The 14,095-nt window shown below is 39.7% G+C and overlaps 2 long non-coding RNA genes across 2 annotated transcripts; both read right to left on the reverse strand.

The window, feature by feature from the left end:
- Nucleotides 1–1,010: 1,010 nt before the first annotated feature.
- LOC145651741 (uncharacterized) lies at nucleotides 1,011–1,482 on the reverse strand. Its single transcript, XR_014117686.1, has 2 exons — nucleotides 1,284–1,482; nucleotides 1,011–1,142 (listed from the first exon to the last, which is right to left on the reverse strand). It is a non-coding gene; the product is annotated as an uncharacterized LOC145651741 (long non-coding RNA).
- Nucleotides 1,483–6,236: 4,754 nt separating this feature from the next.
- Nucleotides 6,237–7,404, reverse strand: LOC145651742 (uncharacterized). Its single transcript, XR_014117687.1, has 3 exons — nucleotides 7,271–7,404; nucleotides 6,821–6,935; nucleotides 6,237–6,474 (listed from the first exon to the last, which is right to left on the reverse strand). It is a non-coding gene; the product is annotated as an uncharacterized LOC145651742 (long non-coding RNA).
- Between the last annotated feature and the right edge of the window lie 6,691 nt (nucleotides 7,405–14,095).

A 14,095-nucleotide genomic window follows, 5' to 3' on the forward strand; every position in this document is an offset into this window, starting at 1 on the left:
TTTAATGATCTCTGTTTTATTTTTATCCACCTGCAGAATTTTATGGCCAATCCAGTTAATTATGTGCTTAAGGCACATACAAACAGAGTGGAGGGGACCATAGTTGTCTGGGGAGAGGGATAAATCATAATTCGTGCCAGAGTCATCCCTTTACATATTAATTGCACCATTTTAGGACTGTTTCTGAGAGTCCAACCCCCTTCACAATTCTATAAGATACATCCAATTTATAAAGAAGGTTATGGTCTATGGTTTATCAAACGCTGCACTGAAATAGAGCAGTAGTAAAAGTGATACCTTCCTAAAGTCTGTATTTAAACAAATGTGATTAATTACTTTAATTAGCGCAGTCTCAGTCTATGGATAGTTCAAAATCTGATATTTGATTTTGAATGATATTTGTCTAGACAGCTCTTTGAAGATAGAAAACCTTATAATTTCTTAACAAAGCTGCTACCAGATTTTTCTTTTATAATTGAGGCTTCACAGATGCAGTTTTGAGTGAGTTAGGAAAAACACCCTAAAAGTATAGCAGATTCATTTTAAGTTTCTGTTTGATGCAGTGTGAGGTCCGAGATGATTCAGAGATATTTGTCAGCATCTGGCAGCAAACTACTGCATTCAAATATTTGATTTAGGATTAGAATTAGGATTAGGGTTAAAATTAAGGTTTCCCAATATACCAGGAAAGGCTATGATTCGTTCAAGTACCATAGGAATTCATCTTTATCTTGAACCTCTTTTAAATGACCTTTTCCTTTTTTCTATATATTTTCTGTAGTTTTTGTATATGCAGCTCAATAAAACAAATTGTAAAAAGTAATGCATTTTTGAAAAACTGACTTTATTATAAAAAAAAAGACTTTTACCAATATTTTACCAATATTTAAGATAAATAGTCCCTCATGGTAGACGGTTATATGTACTTATATACAGTGTGTATGTGATATAAAATCTTAGACATTTCATAGCCTTTAGCTGGTCATCTTCAATGTTTGGAGGATGTTGTATTTCAAGTAGCAGGTGTAGATGTTGGGTTTCCAGTAGTAGATACTGTTCTCTGGTCCACTGCTTTCATGTGGTCATTGACCCAGTCAGAGGCAGGATCCACACATATCTCCTTTCCACTAATCATCTTAAAGCTGGAACAGAGACAAAGGTACAGCAATGTTCTGTTAATACAGCAGGCCAGGACTTAATGACCCAAGATGGTGAAAATCTACCTGTGTGGCAAAATCACAGTAAACATTCCTGATGTAAATGACACTATCAGTGATAAATACCTGTGGAAGATTCTCCCACTGGGCTTAGTGTGAGTGTGTAAAATCAGCTCTTAATGTTGTTGCTACAGCACCTTCACTGCAGTGTTTCAGCAGGAAGTCCAAACGTGATTCCAGAAATGGTTCATAGATGCAGTGTGTGGACTGTGTTACATATATGAAGGGCTGTAGTAGGCGTGTGCTGCCTCTCAGAGCAGGTGATACTCACACCACAGCTTTGATGGAGCAATCGCTTCTGGTCCAGTTGTAGGACACGATGCGTTTGAGGGGCACCTTATTTTGAGTCGGTTTATAACAGCAGTCTGCAGGGTTAAGAACAGGACCTGGAAGACATCAGCAAACAGTTCCAGACAAAGTCACTTAGTACAATAATGAGAGATTGTACCACTTTTAGAAGACTCTCATTAAGTCTAGTATGTCTCAGTTCAATTTGGCTCACATTGTAAATATACTGTAGTGGGGAACAGCACCGCCTCCCCTGTGGGGAATTGGGGTTCATTCCATGTCTGGCCAAGTGCTCCAAACTACACAAATAAGAATCCTTGGGAAAGACTCCATACACTACATTTGCCTACCTGGAAATTTTAAGTCACTGTTGACGAGAATGTCTGCCAAATGTGTAAGAAATGCATCATATAACAGAGAGATGGAGACTCACCACTAGAGACCAGCTGGAGAGAACAGAGCAGCAGCACAAACAGCAGAGCAGACAGGTTCCTCATTTTAGCAGAATCTCTGATTTCACACACAGACAGTCACGGCTGTAGAAAGTGTAGTGTGTGTGTAGAATCAGTGTTCTGCACCCTGTTATATAGGGACAGAGAGGGCTGTTCTCCAAATTAGCATCCACTGATTTTCCAAGTATCTCCTTACTCCAGAAAGCCTGATTCTGCTGATTCCTTCCTCTTTTCTTTACATCAACTCTCACGTCCTCATTTTTTCGCAATGGGCTGTGAGCTTGTAAACCCAATTTTGAGTTCACTGAAAGAATGTTCTTTTCCTGCATTCTTCTTTTAAACCTTTTAAATTGTCATGCAAATTCTAATTCATTTACATAAGAGCAAAGCAGATTTGCAGATGTCTGTGTCCAAGCCCCAAGTGAACAAGCCGAAGGAGACAGTGGCAAGGAGAACCGCCCTAGAACATGAGCAAGAAACCTCGAGAGGAACAAAGACTCCAAGGGGGCCAACATCCTCTGGTCAACCCCAGACATCATAACAAGCACAAAATGTGCAACAAAAAACCAAAATAGTCAATAAATAAGGGTGAGCAATAGAAGTCCAGCCTTCCTGGTTCCTAACAGTCCTAGTCTGGGTTTGATGAGTGTAAGTGTGTGAGTGTATGATAAGATTATTTGGCATGGTCAAATACTAAAGTGTGTCAAATAGGTGTATAGAATGACTCTGGCAGGTCTAGCTATAGCCATATGGCTAAAAGGACAGAGCCAGAAGGAAACACTGACATGGAGGCTCCCTGGAACATCAGCATGCTGCCGCTCTCAGCCAACAAAGATTAATGACAAAATAGAGATGCAGTGACAGCATCATAACATCCCAGTTTTCCATAAATCCTAATGCCCATTAACACCCAGATCAACACATTTACCTAAGATGAGAGATATTTACTAAAATGCCTCACTAAACAAATAGACAATCAAATATTGATTTCAATTTTTGATGTATAGTTGTAATGTGCGGTGTAATTAAAATAGTCAGTGCTATTAAGATGCTATTATCAAAAGCCTATTTGATTATTTATTGCATTTTTCTGATATATTTTCCTCTTAGTCTTGTCCTCTTCTAATCATCCTCTATGGGTTACACATGAGTAAAACAATGAAAGTATCACTACCACAAGATGCTATTATCAGAAGCCAATCTCAGTTGGAGAAAATATCTCTTGTTTACAGGCATTCTACCTCATCACACTCATGTCTGTCATCATAATCATCATTATTATGATGAATCATCAGCATTATGTAGCAGTAGTTTAATTTCTCTTGTTCACATGTCTCTCTGGTGAGGTCATCAGCAGGACGTCTGTGCACACGTTCCATTAAAACAAGAGTTGGCAAGAATTTGTTGTCAGAAGAGGAAGAGACTCCCAGTCTAAACAGAGACACTACTTAGAATCACATTTAACACTGAACCGGGGTTTGAGGAAATCTCCCTCTGCATCACATGAACTAAATTTGGTAGCTTTATGTAGCTTTTTCTCTTAAAATTATTACTATTGTGGTGACTGTTGGCCAGAAGAGGAGGGCTGCCTTTGAGTCCTGGTTCCTCTCCAGGTTTCTTCCTCATGCTCTAGGAAGTTTTTCCTTGCCACTGTCATCCTTGGCTTGTTCACTGGGGGCTTGGACTTGGATATTTGTAAAGCTGCTTTGTCACAACATCTGTTGTAAAATGCGTTATATAAATAAACTTTGATTGATTGATGTAATAATCAGTGTTCTTATCAAATTCCTGAACTTTTTGTTTGTTTGTTTATAAATTACCATTTTTGTAAATATTACCATTTTTTATCTATAGATAACTTAACTTAATTTGGGGTGCCTAACGTTCATCACGCTTCAGTTGAGCCTTTCAGTTGTACCATTCTCTTGCAGGTGATATGGAGTTCTTAGGGACTTTCTGCACCCCTCCAATGTGACACAGTTCCTTCACCAAAGCATTTTTTAAATGTATCCCTTGATCCCTTGAGTACCATATGCCATAAGCACAAATGTCATGGCACAGTGGAAGCTCAGTGGTTAAAGCACTTCACTAGTAATCAAAAGGTTGCCAAATCAAGTCCCACAAATGCCAACTTGCCACTGTTGGGCCCCTGAGTAATGCCCTTAGCCCTCAATTGCTCAAGTTGTATTCAGTCAGTGTCAGCTAAATATAAACTGTAAATGGTGCCAATGAGTTGCCCTGTATTCTATTTCTGGAACAACTGCTGGGGCTTGGGGCAGTCATAGCTCAGTGGTTAAGCTATTTGGCTTATAACTGGCTGGTTCAAGTTGCCACTGTTGGGACCCCTGAGCAAGACCCTTAGCCTTGTACTCAGTCATAATTTTAAGTGGCTTTGGATAAAAGTGTCAGCTAAATGATGTAAATGTAAGGGGGCACTGTTAAACATAGAGTTGAGGAGTTGGAGGTAAATGTTCAGCACACTGTAATATGGTGCCTGCTGTTCCTTCTATGGGCCCATTGGTGGTGGCTCATTAAACAAAGTTAGGGTTGTTTCTTCAAAAACATATCAGTGATTGCTGTGAAGTGATATCCTGAATCAATGAGGGCCTGACACACAGTTCCATTCACCACCACATCTGCTTCATTACTAGGGCCCACAAGTGCTGTCATTACATTTTTGAGTTGCTGTTGTATAAATGCTTTGCTGACAACCCATGGTTGCCCTAGTTACCACAGGTTCTAGGCGTTTAAAGACTGGTCAGCCTCATTAACACTCACTGCTTGGCCTTGCTCCTGTCCTGCCAAAATAACCCTGCAATAGTAAGCAATATGTTAGGGTTTCCCACACTGGTGACAGATAAAATCTAGCTTGTTCTTGTATATGTAACAGCACGTCCCACCACGTGCATGTGGAGGCGTCATTGTTCACTGTTTTCGTCAGGACTGCCCCTTGTTTGTAATCACACCCCCTGCACACCTGCACTTTATTTGTTCCATTTATTTAGGTATACAAACCCTTGTGTTTTGTAACTTATTGTCAGTCATTGTTTGTGTTGATATTAGTGCTAGTGTTTACATTTACAGTTGCCTGTATAAGTTGTGTGTTTAATGCTCGTGTTTATGTATCATTTATGTCACTACCTTGTTGTATGTGAGTGCCATTGTTAATGCTTAATAAATCTCTGTCTTCGTCGAGAGACATCTGCGAGTCCTGTTCCTTGTCTTGCTGCACTTGGGCCTTCACAATATAATTGCAGCCTCCTAATGGAACTCCCCAAAAAGACAATCAGACAGGCAATCAAAATGCCGCTGCCAGACTTCTGACTACGGGCAAAAGAAGTGAACACATGACGCTCATTTCTAAGTTCTTACACTGGCTATTGGTATACTACAGAGTTGACCTTTAAGGCATTATTACTGGTCTAATCATCCTGTAATGGAGTAGGACGAGTGTATCTATGTGATACACTGCAGTGCTATGAGCCAAGCAGAACCTTCAGATCAGATGTAGTCGGTTAATCCTGCCTAAGAGACATACTAAGCATGCAGAAGCAGCGTGTAGCTATGATGCTGTTTATAAATGGATCCAGTGGCTTTAAATCTAAACTAAAAACATCCTTTATTTGGTGAGGCTTTCATCTCGGGTAAACACTTTTCCCTCAGATCCTGTAACAGTGCACTGTTACACACTACTGTGCACATTTATATGTCTTAATTCTTCATTTATTCTGTATTTATCTTTATCGCAACACTTTATATCTTAAGCTTTATTTTTTATGTCTGTGTGAAGCACTTTGAATGGCTGTGTATGTAAAGGCCTGTACAAATAAATTAGCCTCGTCTTGCCTTTAAACATTGAACGTCAGTTTATGTTCAAATGTCAAAGGTTTGACTCAAATTCCAGTCATATGCAGTGAATACACTTTTTGGAGGCTGAGCCCAGTCTATGAGCAGACCATGAGATGGCGGTGGACCCCCAGCTACAATCAGACGTGTGAAGAGATCTGAGTACTTGTACGTATGAACTGAACCATTTCAGGACTGTTCCTGAGAGTACAACCCTCTTCTCAAGTCTGTCTATAAGAACGTTTTGGTCTATAGTACCAAGAGCTGCACTGAGATCGAGCAGTAGTAAAACTGGTACTTTTTCCAGATTCTGTATTTAAACATATATGATTAATTATCTTAAATTAGCGCAGCCTCAGTCTATAAGCAGGCAAAAATCCTGACTAAAATTTCTCTAGACAGCTTTTCAAGGATAGAAACACCAGAACACCAATTACAGAATGTTACCAATATTTAACATAGTTCTTCATGGTACACAGTTATATTTACTTGTGTACTGACGTATAATCTCATGTATTTCACAGCCTTTAGCTGGTCAACTTCAGTTTTTGGAGGTTGTTTGTTTTGCAGTAGCAGGTCCTTTTGTTCTCTGGTCCACTGTTTTCATGTGGTGATTGACCCAGTCAGAGGCAGGATCCACACAGATCATCTTTCCACTAATCATCTTAAAGCTGGAGCAGAGACAAAGGTACAGCAATGTTCTGTTAATACAGAAGGCCGGGACTAAATGACCCAAGATGGCAAAAATGTACCTGTGTGGGAAAATCACAGGAAACATTCCTGATGTAAATGACACTATCAGTGATAAATCCCTGTGGAAGATTCTCGCACTGAGCTTAATGTGAGTGTGTAAAATCAGCTCTTAATGTTGTTGCTACAGCACCTTCACTGCAGCGTTTCAGCAGGAAGTCCAAACCTGATTCCAGAAATGGTTCATAGATGCAGTGTGTGGACTGTGTTACATATATGAAGGGCTGTAGTAGGCGTGTGCTGCCTCTTAGAGCAGGTGATACTCACACCACAGATTTGATGGAGCAATCATTTCTGGTCCTGTTGTAGGACACGATGTGCTTGAGGGGCAAGTTCACCTGAATCAGTTTAGAACAGCAGTCTGCAGGGTTAAGATCAGGACCTGGAAGACATCAGCAAACAGTTCCAGACAAAATCACTCAGTACAGCAATGAGAGATTGTACTGCTTTTAAGAGACTGTCATTAGGTCTAGTACGTCTCAGTTCAATTTGGCTCACATTGTAAATATACTGTAGTGGGGAACAGCACCGCCTCCCCTGTGGGGAATTGGGGTTCATTCCATGTCTGGCCAAGTGCTCCAAACTACACAAATAAGAATCCTTGGGAAAGACTCCATACACTACATTTGCCTACCTGGAAATTTTAAGTGACTGTTGACAAGAATGTTTGCCAAATGTGTAAGAAATGCATCATATAACAGAGAGATGGAGACTCACCACTAGAGACCAGCTGGAGAGAACAGAGCAGCAGCACAAACAGCAGAGCAAAATGGCTGATTACACACACACACTGAGAGACTGTGAGGTCAGAGTGGGCCCTGTACTATAGGACAGAGGAGCTGAGTGAGTGAGAGCAGTTCAGTGTGTGAGGAATGACCTGCACCTCTGTATTTATTCACAGAGCGGGAACTGTTGTGTCTGTCTGTCTGAAATCCCCAGTGGTTCTAAATTAAAACTTGTTTCTCTCTGAGTCAGTCTTGCTGCTGTGAGATGCATCCTGTTCTCTTTACACTTACATCACTTCTGTGTGGTTACACGATCTCAGCTATTTACAGACCACTTAGAATTTGCCGCAAGATACAGAAATGCACATCTTGCTATCACGCCTTTACGCAATGACATTGATACATTGTGTAGGCAGCTAAAACAGCAAAACTCGCTATCGTGTTCCTGTAATTATTTGTTGTTGTCACCTGCCTTGGTAACCAAGAAGGTCCCCGTGAGGAAGTGAACGTGAGGACGTGAACTTGGTGCACCTTCTCAGGTATGCTGTGCCATTCAGGGGGTATCAGGGTCCTTCTGTGTAAACTAGAAACTAGCTGATCCCATGAAGCTGACTAACTTCCGCTCCTCAGTTAATATTTCATGCTCGTGTGATCTTTCATAATGTGCCATTTTGTTTTATATTGACAATATTAGCAGTTTACAGGTTGTATCTAATAATTTAGTAAATCAGGTCAAACGTGAATGAATTTGATAGTGATTGTGAATTATCTACCTGGTTATTACAAACATACTTTTTATGATTGACATTCATCTAGTTTGATAATTACATTAATTATGTAATTACAATAATTACATAGTTTAATAATTACAGCAATACAGTTTTTTAACAAAGAAATTCTGTTGTGGGACATTGTTTAAGGGGCTTTTGCATTGTGTACGTTGCATTTCCTTTTACATACAAACCTCATTAGTTATAGTTTAATTGTTTTTACAAACCATCTGAGACCTGGGATCACTGTTTTCCTTTTTTGCATACCATATGAAATGGTGCATTGGGGTCTTTAAAACCAAAGCAATACATGTGCTAGGCCTGAGGTCTTGGCTTCAGCCTATAAGAAAATGTGTCTAGTTTAGGTTCTCAAGGTTCTCGGGAGACTGAGGAGTAAGAGATCAGCAGCCTGGATGGTCTCTCTCCTGCTGATCTCTGTCACTGTGCTGAACATCTTTCCCCATCTTCACTGATATGTTGTATGTTGTATGACATTATTGCACTGTATTGTATTGTTTGCACTTGTGTAGAGTGTTGTCTATTGCACTTGTTTTGTTTTATATTGCACCATGGTCCGGGAAGAACATTGTTACGTTTTTGCTGTGTACTTGTGTATAGCTGAAATGACAATAAAAGCCTTTTGAACCTTTGAACCTTTGATTTCCTCTATCAGTCCCTGACAAAGTGTGTTGTGTCTGCTTGTTTCAAGACTTCTGTCATCATACCAGTTCCCAAACAACTGAATATCTCCTTGACTACAGACACGAATGACTACAGACCTGTAATCATCAAGTGATTTGAGAGACTGATATTACACCACCTCATAATCCTGACTGACAGCCTCTAAGACCCTCAGACATTCACATACAGAGTTAATATGTCTATAGATGCTACCTCAATATATACACTACAACCTACAACACCTGGATGCCCTTCACATCTTCACCTGTGTGTTGTTTGGAGATTTGGAGCTGTGTGTTTAATCCAATCATCCCATATGTTCTAATGTATAAAGTGATCTCAGGGTTCCCCTTCCTGTTTGTTCCTCTTCCTACTGGATCCACAACTTCCCATTGAACAGGAAGCTACTAACACACATATTAACATGGTGACACTCTTTAGTAGTCTATTGTCTTTTAATCTTTTGAAAGCACTAGTAGCTACAGTTCAATATGATTTGAATAAGCTTCAATTCTTGTATTCAGAAACACTGTATGTGGCTTCATTTTCAGCATCAGGCAGATCTTAAACCTGTCCAGTCTAAACATGCACAGAGAACGCACGTCCTCTCACACTGCAGATTGAGCACGCTCAGAACACCCTAGTGTTTGTATTGGGGGCAATTGCTTTTATTCCATATTGGATTGCGTTACGGTTAGGGTTATTTAGTAGTTGCATGGAAGTGTTAGGGTTAGAGTTAATACAGATTTTCCATTTAAAAGGCTGTCAGTGTATTTTTATGTATTTTCTTCTGGAATTTCTGTAGTTCTAAAAATACTTCTAAGTAGATCTAATGAAATAAATTGCTCTGTTTCTAATTCATTTGAACTTTTGAGTTAAATTACCCCACATGATCATAAACTAACACAACATAATCCAGCTAAACATCAATGAAACAAAGATGAACTGATGAACACCCGTAGAGGCCGATGAGTTACAGCTGACCTTTCACCCTGACGTGTCTGCAGGCACAACAGTCAGAGGAAGCACACTTGAATCTTAGCGCCCTCTAGTGTTACATTAACATTCCCTACAACCTCACATGTGAAAGTTCATAAGAATTTGCATGACGTATGAAAAGCTATGGGCAGTTAAAGTTAGAGCCAGTTCATAGTTACAGCTTTTCTCATGTTTCAATACACTAAACCAGATGCTGCAGGAAGAGTATTATCATTACACTTAATAAATGAACCACTTAGAATTTGCTATATTCTATCATTCCATTATGCAAAAATAAATAGATATGCCATGTAGGCAGCTAAAACAACAAAAATCATTATCATGTTCCTGTAATTATTCAATGATGTCACCTGCCCTGGTAACCAAGAAGGTTCCCATGAGAAAATGAACGTGATGAACCTGTTTAGGTATGTTGTGTCATGCAGAGGTTTCTACAGGGGGTATAAGGATTCTACTGTTTGCGGAACACAATTCCCAACTCACATTTCCATCAAACTGCCACAAACCAGATGGGATATTGCCATGGAGTTGACGGAATTCTTCCCCCAACTTAAGATTTGAAGTTCATGTGATATCATATAATTCATGTTCTTTGTTTTATACTAACAATATCAGTACTCTACATGTACCTAATAAATGACCACATCAGTTAAAACAGGAGTTTTATAGTTGTGTATTATCAACACTGGTAATTACACACATACTTTTTATGATTTATGACATTTATCTAGTTTAATAAATACATCATAACATTTTTGTAATTCATCATAATAATCTAGACTAATATTATATCACAGCCTTTACACAATTAGTGACATTTATCAAGATTAATAATATTGCATCTTGTATGATTTATGATATTTATGACTACTTTTTCTCTCACCTGGGAATACAGGTTTTTAACAAACATATGCTGTTTAAACTTAAAAAGCACTTGTTTTTTAATCACACTGTTACTAATTTGTTTTTTTCTTTTGTTTGTTTTTGTTTGTGTGTTTCTTTTATCACATATTCAGGCACATTTCCATCCAGCAGCTAGCCAGCTCTCAACCATCATGAGACAAATACCAGCACATCATCATCACTGAACAGGAAGTTCTCAGGAGACTGAAGTGTAAGAGATCAGCGGCCTGGATGTTCTTTCCTGCTGAATTCTTCACTGTGCTGAACATCTTCCCCATCCTCACTGATCTCCTCTGTCAGTCCCTGACACAGTGTGCTGTGTCTGCATGTTTCAAGATCTCTGTCATTATACCAGTTCTCTAACAACTGAATGACGATAGACCTCCTTGAATGACTACAGACCTGTAGTCATCAAGTGCTTTGAGAGACTGATATTACATCACAATCTTGACTGACAGTAGATGAGTCACTATACACTATATCATAGAACACTTGAATGCCCTTCACACCTTCACCTGTGTGCTGTTTGGAGATTTTAGCTCTGCTCACACTGAGGCAGCTCAATGTTTGCTACTGGTTTCACAACTTCCTGTCCAACAGGAAACAGTATGAAAGGCTGGGTGTTTCAGACCCTCTCTGCCTCAGTATCGGTGCTCCACAGGCCTGTGTGTTCTCGCTTTACTCTGATCCCATTACACAAATGAATGGACCTCTAACAATAACTCTGTTAAACGTATTACAATTGCAGATGACATCATTCTGGTCGGTCTCATCTCTAACAATGATGAGTCCAAATACCAAAAGAAATTGAGGCATCTGGTGTTCTGGTGTGGAACTACTAGTCTGGAGTTGGCATGAGACAGACACAGCACTGCAGTTATGGAGAAAGATTAAGAATATATGGACAAAGATAAAGAAATAGCAGTGTTCAGCTTTCTGTGGTCCCAATCCTATTTTGTTGGTATGGGTGAGTGGGTGTGTATCTGTGGGTGGGTGTGTGAGTGAAAGAGATCTTGGCCAAACATGGCTTTATTTTTATAATGATATTCTTACCCAGTTGTTATTTTTGTGGGCAGTAGTGAAAGTACCTGTGCTGATGTGGGTAGGAGGAGGAACATGAACATGAGGTGTGACATTCAGGTTCCACTGTGACACAGGGACTTCCAGACCCACGTTGTGTGTCTCAGTGACTGCCTGCAGTTTTAGAGATGAACTTTATTTATGCCACCACCACCTCAACATAAATAGCACACTTCACCCCACCACAGACTAAACACAACTAACAAACCACTCAGTTGAGTCTACTGATGTCAATCAGACAGTTTATGTTGGAACATCATATGATCATATGAATATGGTTAATAGAATGTGAGCCCAGATTATAATTATCACCAATAGTGTTTATTTGTGTGCTGTGGGACTTACAGTGTAGGTGTTCATTCTTACAGAAGAGCAAAAAGGTCATGAGATATTTTTTCTGAAACTGAAGAATGCAGCATTGTATGTATATTGCTTGTATATTGTGTATTGTGGGTATATTGCTTGTATATTGTGTATTGTGGGTATATTGCTTGTGTATTGTGTATTGTATGTATATTGCTTGTATATTGTGTATTGTATGTATATTGCTTGTAAATTGTGTATTGTGGGTATATTGCTTGTGTATTGTGTATTGTATGTATATTGCTTGTATATTGTGTATTGTGGGTATATTGCTTGTATATTGTGTATTGTAGGTATATTTCCTGTAATGCTTGAGAGTCAACAGCAGCCAGAATCAAACTCCTTGTTTGTGTCGGCATACTTGCCCAATAAACCTGATTGATTCTGATTCATGCTACACTACAGGGAGAGTAAAAAATCTTGAAAACAAGTTCAGTAGAAGGTGAGGGGGGTTGACGCCTTGGTGACACCGTTAATTGAGGAAGGAAGCAGGAATCTTGCCCAAGCAGATGGGATGGGAATACATGCACAGACCCTCAGCCATGTCCAAACAGAAACAAAAGGGAGTAAAGCCCACTAGATTTGCCCAGTCCAGGGAGAAAACCAGAGTCCACGCATGTCAGGGACCTCAGCTCTAATCACAACACCAGAAACACAGAAAATGGCAGAAAACATATGCAGGAACACTGCCTGCTACAGATCTATTTTCCTGTTGAACAACTGACAGAGGAGGGAACTCTTTTCTGAGACTGAGACACGAGGGAAGACTGTCCCTCATAGAGCAGACAAGAAAGACAAAGGACACTGTAGCCCAGTGAAAATATAATGAAAAGATAGTAATAGTTCCTTTAATAGTTGTGTTTTATGGAATTTTATTTTATAAATGGGTTACATGTTGCATTTGGTAATGGGTAACACAGCCTGTGCTAGGTGATAGGTCTTTTCCAATTCCCATTTCATCCTTGACACATATTTTATACATGATGTGGGTGATGGACCATCAGTAGAGACACCAAAACAAACACCAGTGGCCAGTCTCGCTTCTTGTCCAAATAAGCGAATACAGGTAGTAGCCAGTAGCCTCATTGGATGGGCAATTAGAAGCATTCACCAGGTGTTGGCTCCATTCAGACTTCTGCTGAACATTCAAAGTACCCAGTATATGCAGCAGGGTGCAATTAAACCTTTTTGGCCTGGGTTCACCCTGTGGATGACATCGTGATGTTCGGGACTTCTTCATGCCCAACATGCTCAACATCTTGTGAATTAATTTACTCTGAAAATCCCTTTCCTGATCAGAATGAAATCAAGTTGGCAGATCATAATGAATGAAATATTTTTCCCACAGGGTTCTGGCTACCGTCACCACTTTCTGATCCTTAGTGGGAAACGTCTGCACATACCTTATAAAGTGATCCGTTACCACAAAGACATTACACACATTCTGAGAATCTGGCTCAATGGTAAGAAAATCCCATACAAGATCCATGGGTCCAGAACTACTCAGATGGGATAAAGGAAGTGCTCATTGAGGTAAGGTTTTCTTCTTTATGCAATGATCACAGGTCTGACAATAGATCTCTACCTCATGCTTCCTGCGCAGCCAGAAAAATCTGTCTCATACTAGGGCAAAGGTTTTGTCAAAACCTACATGTCCACTGTCATCATGCAAAAATTTTAATACCACACCACAAAACTGCTTGCGAAGCACTAGTTATTGTCTCATTCGCTGGTCAGGGAACTTAACTCTTCAGTACAATAGTCCTTGAAGGTTAAGAGATGATTTCTCCTATTCTCTCTTCAAAACTCTAATGTCTGGATGTTTAGTCCCAACACTTGCAGCAGGTTTTCTTTGATTAAGAGATGACCAAACCTCTCCAATACACGGGTCACTCCTCTGTGCAGTTTGGATATCTTCTGAACTGAAAACTGGCAGCTGGTCAACTCCCACTGTAGTACTTTGACAATAGGCCCTTGGTATGGAAGACACATCATACCAAGTCATCATGTGACAGTCCCTG

This window comes from Electrophorus electricus, chromosome 16 (assembly GCF_041902795.1).
Source record: "Electrophorus electricus isolate QZ-2024a chromosome 16, ASM4190279v1, whole genome shotgun sequence".
NCBI classification, from domain to species: Eukaryota; Metazoa; Chordata; class Actinopteri; order Gymnotiformes; family Gymnotidae; genus Electrophorus; species Electrophorus electricus.